Below are 17,725 nucleotides of genomic sequence, written 5' to 3'. Positions count from 1 at the left end.
TGCTTGTATGAGTTTGCTTTTCAATACAGAGCAACATTTTAAGGAACGGAATCTAAGTATCATGGTGAATTCAGTGTGTTTCCCAATAGGATTCCCATCTAAAAAACTTGTGATTCGAGATAGAGCAAAGTTTTAACGAACTGAAACATTGTTTCTTTGTGAATTCAGTTAGTTTTCAGTAGCAGGCTCTTGTAATATGTGTACTTTTAAAGATTTATCAAATCCTGAGCCGGATCTGAGTAAATCGGTAAATGCTGTTAGTTCCCAATAGGCTGCAGTGGTAATATGTGGACTGTTCGGAATATAGAAAAATTTTCACGAATGGAATCAAAATTTCTAGGCGAATTCAGTGAGTTCCCAATGGGACATGCTTGTATGAGTTTGCTTTTCAATACAGAGCAACATTTTAAGGAACGGAATGTAAGTATCATGGTGAATTCAGTAGGTTCCCAATAGGATTCGCATGTAACAAGCTTGTTATTCAAGATAGAGCAACGTTTTAACGAACTGAAACACTGTTTCTTTGTGAATTCAGTTAGTTCCCAGTAGCAGGTTATTGTAATATGTGTACTTTAAAGATTTATCAAAATTTGGTGAGCCGAATCTGACTAACATGGTGAATTCGGTTAGTTCCCAATGGGCCGCAGTAGTAATAAGTGGACTGTTCGGGATATAGAAAAATGTTCGCGAATGGAATCAAATTTTCTAGGCGAATTCAGTGAGTTCCCAATGGGACATGCTTGCATGAGTTTGCTTTTCAATACAGAGCAACATTTTAAGGAACGGAATGTAAGTATCATGGTGAATTCAGTAGGTTCCCAATAGGATTCGCATGTAATAAGCTTGGTTTTCAAGATAGAGCAAAGTTTTAACGAACTGAAACACTGTTTCTTTGTGAATTCAGTTAGTTCCCTGTAGCAGGCTCTTGTAATATGTGTACTTTTAAAGATTTATCAAAATATGGTGAGCCGAATCTGAGTAACATGGTGAAATCAGTTAGTTCCCAATGGGCCTCAGTAGTAATAAGTGGACTGTTCTGGATATAGAAAAATTTTCACGAATGGAATCAAAATTTCTAGGCGAATTCAGTGAGATCCCGATGGGACATGCTTGTATGAGTTTGCTTTTCAATACAGAGCAACATTTTAAGGAACGGAATCTAAGTATCATGGTGAATTCAGTGTGTTTCCCAATAGGATTCCCATCTAAAAAAACTTGTGATTCGAGATAGAGCAAAGTTTTAACGAACTGAAACATTGTTTCTTTGTGAATTCAGTTAGTTTTCAGTAGCAGGCTCTTGTAATATGTGTACTTTTAAAGATTTATCAAATCCTGAGCCAGATCTGAGTAAATCGGTAAATGCTGTTAGTTCCCAATAGGCTGCAGTGGTAATATGTGGACTTTTCGGGATATAGAAAAATGTTCACGAATGGAATCAAAATTTCTAGGGGAATTCAGTGAGTTCCCAATGGGACATGCTTGTATGAGTTTGCTTTTCGATATAGAGCAACATTTTAAGGAACGGAATCTAAGTATCATGGTCAATTCAGTAGGTGTCCAATAGGATTCGCATGTAATAAGCTTGTTTTTCAAGATAGAGCAACGTTTTAATGAACTGAAACACTGTTTCTTTGTGAATTCAGTTAGATCCCAGTAGCCTGCTCTTGTAATATGTGTACTTTTAAAGATTTATCAAAATTTGGTGAGCCGAATCTGAGTAACATGGTGAATTCGGTTCGTTCCCCTTGGGCCTCAGTAGTAATTAGTGGACTGTTCCTGATATAGAAAAATTTTCACGAATGGAATTAAAATTTCTAGGGGAATTCAGTGAGTTCCCAATGGGACATGGTTGTATGAGTTTGCTTTTCAATATAGAGCAACATTTTAAGGAACGGAATCTAAGTATCATGGTGAATTCAGTAGGTGTCCAATAGGATTCGCATGTAATAAGCTTGTTATTCAAGATAGAGCAACGTTTTAACGAACTGCAACACTGTTTCTTTGTGATTTCAGTTAGTTCCCAGTAGCAGGCTCTTGTAATATGTGTACTTTTAAAGATTTATCAAATTTTCATGTGCCGGATCTGCGTAAATCGGTAAATGCGGTTAGTAACCAATAGGCTGCAGTGGCAATAAGTATAGTGTTCGGGATATAGAAAAATGTTCACGAATGGAATCAAAATTTCTTGCAAATTCAGTGAGTTGCCAATGGGACATGCATGTTTGAGTTTGCTTTTCAATACAGAGCAACATTTTAAGGAACGGAATCTAAGTATCATGGTGAATTCAGTGTGTTTCCCAATAGGATTCGCATCTAAAAAACTTGTTATTCAAGATAGAGCAATGTTTTAACGAACTGAAACACTGTTTCTTTGTGAATTCACTTAGATCCCAGTAGCCTGTTCTTGTAATATGTGTACTTTTAAAGATTTATCCAAATTTGGTGAGCCGAATCTGAGTAACATGGTGAATTCGGTTAGTTCCCAATGGGCCGCAGTAGTAATAAGTGGACTGTTCGGGATATAGAAAAATTTTCACGAATGAAATCCAAATTTCTAGGCGAATTCAGTGAGTTCCCAATGGGACATGCTTGTATGAGTTTTCTTTTCAATATAGAGCAAGATTTTAAGGAACGGAATCTATGTATCATGGTGAATTCAGTAGGTTCCCAATAGGATTCCCATGTAATAAGCCTGCTATTCAAGATAGAGCAACGTTTTAACGAACTGAACACTTTTTCTTTCTGTATTCAGTTAGTTCCCAGTAGCAGGCTCTTGTAATATGTGTACTTTTAAAGATGTATCAAAATTTGGTGAGCTGAATCTGAGTTACATTGTGAATTTGGTTAGTTCCCAATGGGCCTCAGTAGTAATTAGTGGACTGTTCCGGATATAGAAAAATTTGAACGAATGGAATCAAAATTTCTAGGCAAATTCAGTGAGTTCCCAATAGGACATGCTTGTATGAGTTTGCTTTTCAATATAGACCAACATTTTAAGGAACGGAATCTAAGTATCTTGGTGAATTCAGTAGGTTTCCAATAGGATTCGCAAGTAATAAGCTTGTTATTCAAGATAGAGCAACGTTTTAACGAACTGAAACACTGTTTCTTTGTGATTTCAGTTAGTTCCCAGTAGCAGGCTCTTGTAATATGTGTACTTTTAAAGATTTATCAAATTTTACTGAGCCGGATCTGAGTAAATCGGTAAATGCGCTTAGTAACCAATAGGCTGCAGTGGTAATAAGTAGACTGTTCGGGATATAGAAAAATGTTCACGAATGGAATCTAAATTTCTAGGCGAATTCAGTGAGTTCCCAATGGGACATGCTTGTATGAGTGTGCTATTCAATATAGAGCAACATTATAAGGAACAGAATCTAAGTATCAGGGGAATTCAGTAGGTTCCTAATAGGATTCGCATGTAATAAGATTGTTATTCAAGATAGAGCAACGTTTTAACGAACTGAAACACTGTTTCTTTGTGAATTCAGTTAGTTCCCAGTAGCACACTCTTGTAATATGTGTACTTTTAAAGATTTATCAAAATTTGGTGAGCCGAATCTGAGTAACATGGTAAATTCGGTTAGTTCCCGATAGGCCGCAGTAGTAATAAGTGGACTGTTCAGGATATAGAAAAATTTTCACGAATGGAATCAAAATTTCTAGGAGGTTTCAGTGAGTTCCCAATGGGACATGCTTGTATGAGTTTGCTTTTCAATACAGAGCAACATTTTAAGGAACGGAATCTAAGTATCATGGTGAATTCAGTCGGATCCCAATAGGATCCGCATGTAATAAGCTTGTTATTCAATATAGAGCAACGTTTTAACGAAACACTGTTTCTTTGTGATTTCAGTTAGTTCCCAGTAGCAGGCTCTTGTAATATGTGTACTTTTAAAGATTTATCAAATTTTCCTGAGCCGGATCTGAGTAAATCGGTAAATGCTGTTAGTTCCCAATAGCCTGCAGTGGTAATAAGTGGACTTTTCGCGTTATAGAAAAATGTTCACGAATGGAATCAAATTTTCTAGGCGAATTCAGTTAGTTTCCAATGGGACATGCTTGTATGCGTTTGCTCTTCAATATAGAGCAACATTTTAAGGAACGGAATCTAAGTATCATGGTGAATTCAGTAGGTTCCCAATAGGATTCGCAGGGAATAAGATTGTTATTCAAGATAGAGCAACGTTTTAACGAACTGAAACACTGTTACTTTGTGAATTCTGTTAGTTCCCTGTAGCAGGCTCTTGTAATATGTGTACTTTTAAGGATTTATCAAATTTTCCTGAGCCGGATCTAAGTAAATCGGTAAATGCGGTTAGTTCCCAATAGGCTGCAGTGGTAATAAGTGGACTTTTCGGGATATAGAAAAATGTTCACGAATGGAATCAAAATTTCTAGGCGAATTCAGTGAGTTCCCAATGGGACATCCTTGCATGAGTTTGCATTTCAATATAGAGCAACATTTTAAGGAACGGAATCTAAGTATCATGGTGAATTCAGTAGGTTCCCAATAGGATTCGCATGTAGTAAGCTTGTTATTCAAGATAGAGCAACGTTTTAATGAACTGAAACACTGTTTCTTTGTTAATTCAGTTAGATCCCAGTAGCCTGCTCTTGTAATATGTGTACTTTTAAAGATTTATCAAAAAATGGTGAGCTGAATCTGAGTAACATGGTGAATTCGGTTAATTCCCAATGGGCCGCAGTAGTAATAAGTGGACTGTTCGGGTATAGAAAAATTTTCACGAATGGAATCAAAATTTCTAGGCGAATTCAGTGAGTTTCCAATGGGACATGCTTGTATGAGTTTGCTTTTCAATACAGAGCAACATTTTAAGGAACGGAATCTAAGTATCATGGTGAATTCAGTAGGTTCCCAATAGTATTCGCATGTAATAAGCTTGTTATTCAAGATAGAGCAACGTTTTAACGAACTGAAACACTGTTTCTTTGTGAATTCAGTTAGTTCCCAGTAGCAGGCTCTTGTAATATGTGTACTTTTAAAGATTTATCAAAATTTGGTGATCCGAATCTGAGTAACATGGTGAATTCGGTTATTTCCCAATAGGCCGCAGTAGTAACAAGTAGACTGTTCGGGATATAGAAAAAATTTCACGAATGGAATCAAAATTTCTAGGCGAATTCAGTGAGTTCCCACTGGGACATGCTTGTATGAGTTTCTTTTCAATACTGAGCCACATTTACAGGAACGGAGTCTAAGTATCATTGTGAATTCAGTCGGTTCCCAATAGGATTCGAATGTAATAAGCTTGTTATTCAAGATAGAGCAACGTTTTAACGAACTGAAACACTGTTTCTTTGTGAATTCAGTTAGTTCCCAGTAGCAGGCTCTTGTAATATGTGTACTTTTAGAGATTTATCAAAATTTGGTGAGCCAAATCTGAGTAACATGGTGAATTCGGTTAGTTCCCAATGGGCCTCAGTAGTAATAAGTGAACTGTTCGGGATATAGAAAAATGTTCAAGAACGGAATCAAAATTTCTAGGCGAATTCACTGAGTTCCCAATGGGACATGCTTTTGTGCGTTTGCTTTTCAATATAGAGCAACATATCAGGAACGGAATCTGAGTAACATGGTGAATTCAGTAGGATCCCAATAGGATTCGCAGGTAATAAGCCTGTTATTCAAGATAGAGCCACGTTTTACGAACTGAAACTCTGTTTCTTTGTGAATTCAGTTAGTTCCCAGTAGCAGGCTCATGTAATATGTGTACTTTTAAAGATTTATCAAAATTTGGTGAGCCGCATCTGAGTAACATGCTGAATTCGGTTAGTTCCCAATAGGCCGCTGTAGTGATAAGTGGACTGTTCGGGATATAGAAAAATTTTCACGAATTGAATCAAAATTTCTCGGCGAATTCAGTGAGTTCCCAATGGTACATGCTTGTCTGAGTTTGCTTTTCAATACAGAGCAACATTTTAATGAACGGAATCTAAGTGTCATGGTGAATTCAGTAGGTTCCCAATACGATTCGCATGTAATAGGCTTGTTATTGAAGATTGAGCAACGTTTTAACGAACTGAAACACTGTTTCTTTGTGAATTCAGTTAGTTCCCAGTAGCAGGCTCTTGTAATATGTGTACTTTTAAAGATTTATCAAAATTTGGTGAGCCGAATCTGAGTAACATGGTGAATTCGTTTAGTTCCCAATAAGCCGCAGTAGTAATAAGTGGACTGTTCGGAATATAGAAAAATTTTCACGAATGGAATCAAAATATCGAGGCGAATTCAGTGTGTTCCCAATGGGACATGCTTGTATGAGTTTCTTTTCAATACAGAGCCACATTTTAAAGAACGGAATCTAAGTATCATTCTGAATTCAGTCGGTTCCCAATAGGATTCGCATGTAATAAGCTTGTTATTCAAGATAGAGCAACGTTAACGAACTGAAACACTGTTTCTTTGTGAATTCAGTTAGTTCCCAGTAGCAGGCTCTTGTAATATGTGTACGTTTAAAGATTTATCAAAATTTGGTGAGCCGAATCTGAGTAACATGGTGAATTCGGTTAGTTCCCAATAAGCCGCAGTAGTAATAAGTGGACTGTTCGGGATATAGAAAAATTTTCACGAATGGAGTCAAAATTTCTAGGAGATTTCAGTGAGTTCCCAATGGGACATGCTTGTATGAGTTTGCTTTTCAATACAGAGCAGCATTTTAAGGAACGAAATCTAAGAATCATATTGAATTCAGTAGGTTCCCAATAGGATTCCCATGTAATAAGCTTGTTATTCAAGATAGAGCAACGATTTAACGAACTGAAACACTGTTTCTTTGTGAATTCAGTTAGCTCCCAGTAGCAGGCTCTTGTAATATGTGTACTTTTAAAGATATTTCAAAATTTGGTGAGCCTAATCTGAGTAACATGGTGAATTCGGTTAGTTCCCAATGGGCCTCAGTAGTAATAAGTGGACTGTTCGGGATATAGAACAATTTTCACGAATGGAATCAAAATTTCTAGGAGATTTCAAAGAGTTCCCAATGGGATATGCTTGCATGAGTTTGCTTTTCAATACAGAGCAACATTTTAAGGAACGAAATCTAAGTATCATGTTGAATTCAGTAGGTTCCCAATAGGATTCGCATGTAATAAGCTTGTTATTCAAGATAGAGCAACGTTTAAAGTACTAAACACTGTTTCTTTGTGATTTCAGTTAGTTCCCAGTAGCAGGCTCTTGTAATATGTGTACTTTTAAAGATTTATGAAAATTTGGTGAGCCGAATCTGAGTAACATGGTGAATTCGGTTACTTCCCAATAGGCCGCAGTAGTAATAAGTGAATTGTTCGGGATATAGAAAAATGTTCACGAATGGAATCAAAATATCTAGGCGAATTCAGTGAGTTCATAATGGGACATGCTTGTATGATATTGCTTTTCAATATAGAGCAACATTTTAAGGAACGGAATCTAAGTATCATCGTGAATTCAGTAGGTTCCCAATAGGATTCGCATGTAATAAGCTTGTTATTCAAGATAGAGCAACGTTTAACGTACTGAAACATTGTTTCTTTGTGAATTCAGTTAGTTCCCAGTAGCAGGCTGTTGTAATATGTGTACTTTTAAAGATTTATCAAAATTTGGTGAGCCGAATCTGAGTAACATGGTGAATTCGTTTAGTTCCCAATAAGCCGCAGTAGTAATAAGTGGACTGTTCGGAATATAGAAAAATTTTCACGAATGGAATCAAAATATCGAGGCGAATTCAGTGTGTTCCCAATGGGACATGCTTGTATGAGTTTCTTTTCAATACAGAGCCACATTTTAAAGAACGGAATCTAAGTATCATTGTGAATTCATTCGGTTTCCAATAGGATTCGCATGTAATAAGCTTGTTATTCAAGATAGAGTAACGTTAACGAACTGAAACACTGTTTCTTTGTGAATTCAGTTAGTTCCCAGTAGCAGGCTCTTGTAATATGTGTACGTTTAAAGATTTATCAAAATTTGGTGAGCCGAATCTGAGTAACATGGTGAATTAGGTTACTTCCCAATAGATCGCAGTAGTAATAAGTGGACTGTTCGGGATATAGAAAAATTTTCACGAATGGAGTCAAAATTTCTAGGAGATTTCAATAATTTCCCAATGGGACATCCTTGTATGAGTTTGCTTTTCAATACAGAGCAACATTTTAAGGAACGAATTCTAAGTATCATGGTCAATTCAGTAGGTTCCCAATAGGATTCGCATGTAATAAGCTTGTTATTTAAGACAGAGCAACGTTTTAACGAACTGAAACACTGTTTCTTTGTGAATTCAGTTAGTTCCCAGTAGCAGGCTCTTGTAATTTGTGTACTTTTATAGATTTATCAAAATTTGTTCAGCCGAATCTGAATAACATGGTGAATTCAGTTAGTTCCCAATGGGCCTCAGTAGTAATAAGTGGACTGTTCGGGATATAGAAAAATTTCACGAATGGAATCAAAATTTCTAGGAGATTTCAGAGAGTTCCCAATGGGACATGCTTGTATGAGTTGGCTTTTCAATACAGAGCTACATTTTAAGGAACGAATCTAAGCATCATGGTGAATTCAGTAGGTTCCCAATAGAATTCGCATGTAATAAGCTTGTTATTCAATATAGAGCAATGTTTAACGTACTTCAACACTGTTTCTTTGTGATTTCTGTTAGTTCCCAGTAGCAGGCTCTTGTAATATGTGTACTTTTAAAGATTTATCAAAATTTGGTGAGCCGAATCTGAGTAACATGGTGAATTCGGTTAGTTCCCAATGGGCCTCAGTAGTAATAAGTGAACTGTTCGGGATATAGAAAAATGTTCAAGAACGGAATCAAAATTTCTAGGCTAATTCACTGAGTTCCCAATGGGACATGCTTTTATGCGTTTGCTTTTCAATATAGAGCAACATATCAGGAACGGAATCTGAGTAACATGGTGAATTCAGTAGGTTCCCAATAGGATTCGCATGTAATAAGCTTGTTATTCAAGATAGAGCCACGTTTCACGAACTGAAACTCTGTTTCTTTGTGAATTCAGTTAGTTCCCAGTAGCAGGCTCATGTAATATGTGTACTTTTAAAGATTTATCAAAATTTGGTGAGCCGCATCTGAGTAACATGCTGAATTCGGTTAGTTCCCAATAGGCCGCTGTAGTGATAAGTGGACTGTTCGGGATATAGAAAAATTTTCACGAATGGAATCAAAATTTCTAGGCGAATTCAGTGAGTTCCCAATGGGACATGCTTGTATGAGTTTGCTTTTCAATATAGAGCAACATTTTAATGAACGGAATCTAAGTGTCATGGTGAATTCAGTAGGTTCCCAATATGATTCGCATGTAATAGGCTTGTTATTGAAGATTGAGCAACGTTTTAACGAACTGAAACATTGTTTCTTTGTGAATTCAGTTAGTTCCCAGTAGCAGGCTCTTGTAATATGTGTACTTTTAAAGATTTATCAAAATTTGGTGACCCGAATCTGAGTAACATGCTGAATTCGGTTAGTTCCCAAAGGGCCGCAGTAGTAATAAGTGGACTGTTCAGAATATAGAAAAATTTTCACGAATGGAATCAAAATTTCTAGGCGAATTCAGTAAGTTCCCAAAGGGATATGCTTGTATGAGTTTGCTTTTCAATACAGAGCAACATTTTAAGGAACGGAAGCTAAGTATCATGGTGAATTCAGTAGGTTTCCGATAGGTTTCACATGTATTAAGCTTGTTATTCAAGTTAGAGCAACGTTTTAATGAACTGAAACAATGTTTCTTTGTGAATTCAGTTAGATCCCAGTAGCCTGCTCTTGTAATATGTGTACTTTTAAAGATTTATCAAAATTTGGTGAGCCAAATCTGAGTAAATTGGTGAATTCGGTTACTTCCCAATGGGCCGCTGTAGTAATAAGTGGACTGTTCGGGTATAGAAAAATTTTCACGAATGGAATCAAAATTTCTGGGCGAATTCAGTGAGTTTCCAATGGGACATGCTATTATGAGTTTGCTTTTCAATATAGAGCAACATTTTAAGGAACGGAATAAGTATCATCGTGAATTCAGTAGGTTCCCAATAGGATTCGCATGTAATAAGCTTGTTATTCAAGATAGAGCAACGTTTTAACGAACTGAAACACTGTTTCTTTTTGAATTCAGTTAGTTCCAAGTAGCAGGCTCTTGTAATATGTGTACTTTTAAAGATTTATCAAAATTTGATGAGCCGAATCTGAGTAACATGGTGAATTTGGTTAGTTCCCAATAGGCCGCAGTAGTAATAAGTGGACTGTTCGGGATATAGAAAAACTTTCACGAATGGAGTCAAAATTTCTAGGAAATTTCAGTGAGTTCCCAATGGGACATGCTTGTATGAGTTTTCTTTTCAATACAGAGCAACATTTTAAGGAACGAAATCTAAGTATCATGGTGAATTCAGTAGGTTCCCAATAGGATTCGCATGTAATAAGCTTGTTATTCAAGATAGAGCAAGGTTTAACGTACTGAAACACTGTTTCTTTGTGAACTCAGTAAGTTCCCAGGAGCAGGCTCTTGTAATATGTGTACGTTTAAAGATTTATCAAAATTTGGTGAGACGAATCTGAGTAACATTTTGAATTCGGTAAGTTCCCAATAGGCCGCAGTAGAAATAAGTGGACTGTTTGGGATATAGAAAAATGTTCACGAATAAAATCAAAATTTCGAGGCGAATTCTGTGAGTTCCCAATGGGACATGCTTGTATGAGTTTGCTTTTCAATATAGAGCAACATTTTAAGGAACGAATGTAAGTGTCATGGTGAATTCAGTAGGTTCGCAATATGATTCGCATGTAATAGGCTTGTTATTCAAGATAGAGCAACGTTTTAACGACCTGAAACACTGTTTCTTTGTGAATTCAGTTAGTTCCCAGTAGCAGGCTCTTGTACTATGTGTACTTTTAAAGATTTATCAAAATTTGGTGAGCCGAATCTGAGTAACATGGTGAATTCGGTTAGTTCCCAATAGGCCGCAGTTGTAATAAATGGACCGTTCGGGATGTAGAAAAATTTTCACGAATGGAATCAAATTTTCTAGGCGAATTCAGTGAGTTCCCAATGGGACATGCTTGTATGAGTTTGCTTTTCAATACAGAGCAACATTAAGGAAAGGAATCTAAGTATCAAGGTGAATTCAGTAGGTTCCCAATAGGATTCGCATGTAATAAGCTTGTTATTCAAGATATAGCAACGTTTTAATGAATTGAAACACTGTTTCTTCGTGAATTCAGTCAGATCCCAGTAGCCTGCTCTGGTAATATGTGTACTTTTAAAGATTTATCAAAATTTGGTGAGCCAAATCTGAGTAAAATGGTGAATTCGGTTAGTTCCCAATGGGCCGCAGTAGTAATAAGTGGACTGTTCAGATATAGAAAAATTTTCACGAATGGAATCAAAATTTCTAGGCGAATTCAGTGAGTTTCCAATGGGACATGCTAGTATGAGTTTGCTTCTCAATATAGAGCAACATTTTAAGGAACGGAATCTAAGTATCATCGTGAATTCAGTATGTTCCCAATAGGATTCGCATGTAATAAGCTTGTTATTCAAGAGAGAGCAACGTTTTAACGAACTGAAACATTGTTTCTTTTTGAATTCAGTTAGTTCCAAGTAGCAGGCTCTTGTAATATGTGTACTTTTAAAGATTTATCAAAATTTGATGAGCCGAATCTGAGTAACATGGTGAATTCGGTTAGTTCCCATTAGGCCGCAGTAGTAATAAGTGGACTGTTCGGGATATAGAAAAATTTTCACGAATGGAGTCAAAATTTCTAGGATATTTCAGTGAGTTCCCAATGGGACATGCTTGTATGAGTTTGCTTTTCAATACAGAGCAACATATTAAGGAACGAATTCTAAGTATCATGGTGAATTCAGTAGGTTCCCAATAGGATTCGCATGTAATAAGCTTGTTATTCAAGATAGAGCAACGTTTTAACGAACTGAAACACTGTTTCTTTGTGAATTCATTTAGTTCCCAGTAGAAGCCTCTTGTAATATGTGTACTTTTAAAGATTTATCAAAATTTGGTGAGCCGAATCTGAATAACATGGTGAATTCTGTTAGTTCCCAATGGGCCTCAGTAGTAAGAAGTGGACTGTTCGGGATATAGAAAAATTTTCACGAATTGAATAAAAATTTCTAGGAGATTTCAGAGAGTTCCCAAAGGGACATGCTTGTATGAGTTTGCTTTTCAATACAGAGCAACATTTTAAGGAACGGATCTAAGTATCATGGTGAATTCAGTAGTTTCCCAATAGGATTCGCATGTAATAAGCTTGTTATTCAATATTGAGCAACGTTTAAAGTACTGAAACACTGTTTCTTTATGATTTAAGTTAGTTCCCAGTAGCAGGCTCTTGTAATATGTGTACTTTTAAAGATTTATCAAAATTTGGTGAGCCGAATCTGAGTAATATGGTAAAATCGGTTACTTCCCAATAGGCCGCAGTCGTAATAAGTGAACTGTTCGGGATATAGAAAAATGTTCACGAAGGGATTCAAAATTTCTAGGCGAATTCAGTGGGTTCCCAAAGGGACATGCTTGAATGAGTTTGCTCTTCAATATAGAGCAACATTTTAAGGAACGGAATCTAAGAATCATGGTGAATTCAGTAGGTTCCCAATAGGATTCGCATGTAATAAGCTTGTTATTCAAGATAGAGCAAGGTTTAACGTACTGAAACACTGTTTCTTTGTGAATTCAGTTAGTTCCCAGTAGCAGGCTGTTGTAATATGTGTACTTTTAAAGATTTATCAAAATTTGGTGAGCCGAATCTGAGTAACATGGTGAATTTGGTTAGTTCCCAATAGGCCGCAGTAGTAATAAGTGGACTGCTCGGGATATAGAAAAATTTTCACGAATGGAGTCAAAATTTCTAGGAGATTTCAGTGAGTTCCCAATGGGACATGCTTGTATGAGTTTGCTTTTCAATACAGAGCAGCATTTTAAGGAACGAAATCTAAGAATCATATTGAATTCAGTAGGCTCCCAATAGGATTCCCATGTAATAAGCTTGTTTTTCAAGATAGAGCAACGTTTTAACGAACTGAAACACTGTTTCTTTGTGAATTCAGTTAGCTCCCAGTAGCAGGCTCTTGTAATATGTGTACTTTTAAAGATATATCAAAATTTAGTGAGCCTAATCTGAGTAACATGGTGAATTCGGTTAGTTCCCAATGGGCCTCAGTAGTAATAAGTGGACTGTTCGGGATATAGAAAAATTTTCACGAATGGAATCAAAATTTCTAGGAGATTTCAGAGAGTTCCCAATGGGATATGCTTGCATGAGTTTGCTTTTCAATACAGAGCAACATTTTAAGGAACGAAATCTAAGTATCATGTTGAATTCAGTAGGTTCCCAATAGGATTCGCATGTAATAAGCTTGTTATTCAATATAGAGCAACGTTTTTAGTACTAAACACTGTTTCTTTGTGATTTCAGTTAGTTCCCAGCAGCAGGCTCTTGTAATATGTGTACGTTTAAAGATTTATCAAAATTTGGTGAGCCGAATCTGAGTAACATGGTGAATTAGGTTAGTTCCCAATAGGTCGCAGTAGTAATAAGTGGACTGTTCGGGATATAGAAAAATTTTCACGAATGGAGTCAAAATTTCTAGGAGATTTCAATGAGTTCCCAATGGGACATCCTTGTATGAGTTTGCTTTTCAATACAGAGCTACATTTTAAGGACGGAATCTAAGTATCATTGTGAATTCACTAGGTTCCCAATAGGATTCGCATGTAATAAGCTTGTTATTTAAGACAGAGCAACGTTTTAACGAACTGAAACACTGTTTCTTTGTGAATTCAGTTAGTTCCCAGTAGCAGGCTCTTGTAATATGTGTACTTTTAAAGATTTATCAAAATTTGGTGAGCGGAATCTGAATAACATGGTGAATTCAGTTAGTTCCCAATGGGCCTCAGTAGTAATAAGTGGACTGTTCGGGATATAGAAAAATTTTCACGAATGGAATCAAAATTTCTAGGAGATTTCAGAGAGTTCCCAATGGGACATGCTTGTATGAGTTTGCTTTTCAATACAGAGCAACATTTTAAGGAACGAAATCTAAGTATCATGGTGAATTCAGTAGTGTTCCAATAGGATTCGCATGTAATAAGCTTGTTATTCAATATAGAGCAACGTTTAAAGTACTGAAACACTGTTTCTTTATGATTTCAGTTAGTTCCCAGTAGCAAGCTCTTGTAATATGGGTACTTTTAAAGATTTATCAAAATTTGGTGAGCCGAATCTGAGTAACATAGTGAAATCGGTTACTTCCCAATAGGCCGCAGTAGTAATAAGTGAACTGTTCGGGATATAGAAAAATGTTCACGAATGGAATCAAAATTTCTAGGCGAATTCAGTGAGTTCCCAATGGGACATGTTTGAATGAGTTTGCTCTTCAATATAGAGCAACATTTTAAGGAACGGAATCTAAGAATCATGGTGAATTCAGTAGGTTCCCAATAGGATTCGCATGTAATAAGCTTGTTATTCAAGACAGAGCAACGTTTAGAGTACTGAAACACTGTTTCTTTGTGAATTCAGTAAGTTCCGAGTAGCAGGTTCTTGTAATATGTGTACTTTTAAAGATGTATCAAAATTTGGTGAGCCGCATCTGAGTAACATGGTGAATTCAGTTAGTTCCAAATAGGCCGCAGTAGTAATTAGTGGACTGTTCGGGATATAGAAAAATGTTCACGAATAGAATCAAAATTTCTAGGCGAATTCAGTGAGTTCCCAATGGGCCATGCTTGTGTGAGTTTGCTTTACAATATAGAGCAACATTTTAAGGAACGAATCTAAGTACCATTGTGAATTCAGTCGGTTCCCAATAGTATTCGCATGTAATAAGCTTGTTATTCAAGATAGAGCAACGTTTAACGAACTGAAACACTGTTTCTTTGTGAATTCAGTTAGATACCAGTAGCCTGCTCTTGTAATATGTGTACTTTTAACGATTTATCAAAATTTGGTGAGCCGAATCTGAGTAACATGGTGAATTCGGTTAGTTCCCAAAGGGCCGCAGTAGTAATAAGTGGACTGTTCGGGATATAGAAAAATTTTCACGAATGGAATCAAATTTTCTAGGCGATTTCAGTGAGTTCCCAATGGGACATGCTTGTATGAGTTTGCTTTTCAATACAGAGCAACATTTTAAGGAACGGAATCTAAGTACCATGGTGAATTCAGTAGGTTCCCAATAGGATTCGCATGTAATAAGCTAGTTATTCAAGATAGAGCAACGTTTTAATGAACTGAAACACTGTTTCTTCGTGAATTCAGTTAGATCCCAATAGCCTGCTCTTGTAATATGTGTACTTTTAAAGATTTATCAAAATTTGGTGAGCCAAATCTGAGTAAATTGTGAATTCGGTTAGTTCCCAATGGGCCGCAGTAGTAATAAGTGTTCTGTTCGGGTATAGAAAAATTTTCACGAATGGAATCAAAATTTCTAGGCGAATTCAGTGAGTTCCCAATGGGACATGCTTGTATTAGTTTGCTTTTCAATATTGAGCAACATTTTAAGGAACGGAATCTAAATATCATCGTGAATCCAGTAGGTTCCCAATAGGATTCGCATGTAATAAGCTTGTTATTCAAGATAGAGCAAGTTTTTACGGACTGAAACACTGTTTCTTTGTGAATTCAGTTAGTTCCTGTAGCAGGCTCTTGTAAAATGTGTACTTTTAAAGATTTATCAAAATTTGGTGAGCCGAATCTGAGTAACATGTTTAATTCGGTTAGTTCCCAAAGGGCCTAAATAGTAATAAGTGGACTGTTCGGGATATCGAAAAATTTTCACGAATGGAATCAAAATTTCTAGGCGAATTCACTGAGTTCCCAAAGGGACATGCTTGTATGAGTTTGCTTTTCAATATAGAGCAATATTTTAAGGAACGGAATCTGAGTAACATGGTGAATTCAAGAGGTTCCCAATAGGATTCGCATGTAATAAGCTTGTTATTCAATATAGAGCAACGTTTAACGTACTGAAACACTGTTTCTTTGTGAACTCAGTTAGTTCCCAGTAGCAAGCTCTTGTAATATGTGTACTTTTAAAGATTTATGAAAATTTGGTGAGCCGAATCTGAGTAACATGGTGAATTCGGTTACTTCCCAATAGGCCGCAGTAGTAATAGGTGAATTGTTCGGGATATAGAAAAATGTTCACGAATGGAATCAAAATATCTAGGCGAATTCAGTGAGTTCATAATGGCACATGCTTGTATGATTTTGCTTTTCAATACAGAGCCACATTTTAAGGAACGGAATCTAAGTATCATTGTGAATTCAGTCGGTTCCCAATAGGATTCGCATGTAATAAGCTTGTTATTCAAGAAAGAGCAAAGTTTTATCGAACTGAAACACTGTTTCTTTGTGAATTCAGTTAGTTCCCAGTAGCAGGCTCTTGTAATATGTGTACTTTTAAAGATTTATCAAAATTTGGTGACCCGAATCTGAGTAACATGGTGAATTCGGTTAGTTCCCAAAGGGCCGCAGTAGTAATAAGTGGACTGTTCGGGATATAGAAAAATTTTCACGAATGGAATCGAATTTTCTAGGCGATTTCAGTGAGTTCCCAATGGGACATGCTTGTATGAGTTTGCTTTTCAATACAGAGCAACATTTTAAGGAACGGAATCTAAGTACCATGGTGAATTCAGTAGGTTCCCAATAGGATTCGCATGTAATAAGCTAGTTATTCAAGATAGAGCAACGTTTTAATGAACTGAAACACTGTTTCTTCGTGAATTCAGTTAGATCCCAATAGCCTGCTCTTGTAATATGTGTACTTTTAAAGATTTATCAAAATTTGGTGAGCCAAATCTGAGTAAATTGTGAATTCGGTTAGTTCCCAATGGGCCGCAGTAGTAATAAGTGTACTGTTCGGGTATAGAAAAATTTTCACGAATGGAATCAAAATTTCTAGGCGAATTCAGTGAGTTCCCAATGGGACATGCTTGTATTAGTTTGCTTTTCAATATTGAGCAACATTTTAAGGAACGGAATCTAAATATCATCGTGAATCCAGTAGGTTCCCAATAGGATTCGCATGTAATAAGCTTGTTATTCAAGATAGAGCAACGTTTTTACAGACTGAAACACTGTTTCTTTGTGAATTCAGTTAGTTCCTGTAGCAGGCTCTTGTAAAATGTGTACTTTTAAAGATTTATCAAAATTTGGTGAGCCGAATCTGAGTAACATGTTTAATTCGGTTAGTTCCCAAAGGGCCTAAATAGTAATAAGTGGACTGTTCGGGATATCGAAAAATTTTCACGAATGGAATCAAAATTTCTAGGCGAATTCACTGAGTTCCCAAAGGGACATGCTTGTATGAGTTTGCTTTTCAATATAGAGCAATATTTTAAGGAACGGAATCTGAGTAACATGGTGAATTCAAGAGGTTCCCAATAGGATTCGCATGTAATAAGCTTGTTATTCAATATAGAGCAACGTTTAACGTACTGAAACACTGTTTCTTTGTGAACTCAGTTAGTTCCCAGTAGCAAGCTCTTGTAATATGTGTACTTTTAAAGATTTATGAAAATTTGGTGAGCCGAATCTGAGTAACATGGTGAATTCGGTTACTTCCCAATAGGCCGCAGTAGTAATAGGTGAATTGTTCGGGATATAGAAAAATGTTCACGAATGGAATCAAAATATCTAGGCGAATTCAGTGAGTTCATAATGGCACATGCTTGTATGATTTTGCTTTT

Source organism: Rattus norvegicus, chromosome 5 (assembly GCF_036323735.1).
Source record: "Rattus norvegicus strain BN/NHsdMcwi chromosome 5, GRCr8, whole genome shotgun sequence".
Taxonomy (NCBI): Eukaryota; Metazoa; Chordata; class Mammalia; order Rodentia; family Muridae; genus Rattus; species Rattus norvegicus.
This window is presented reverse-complemented; position numbering follows the sequence as displayed.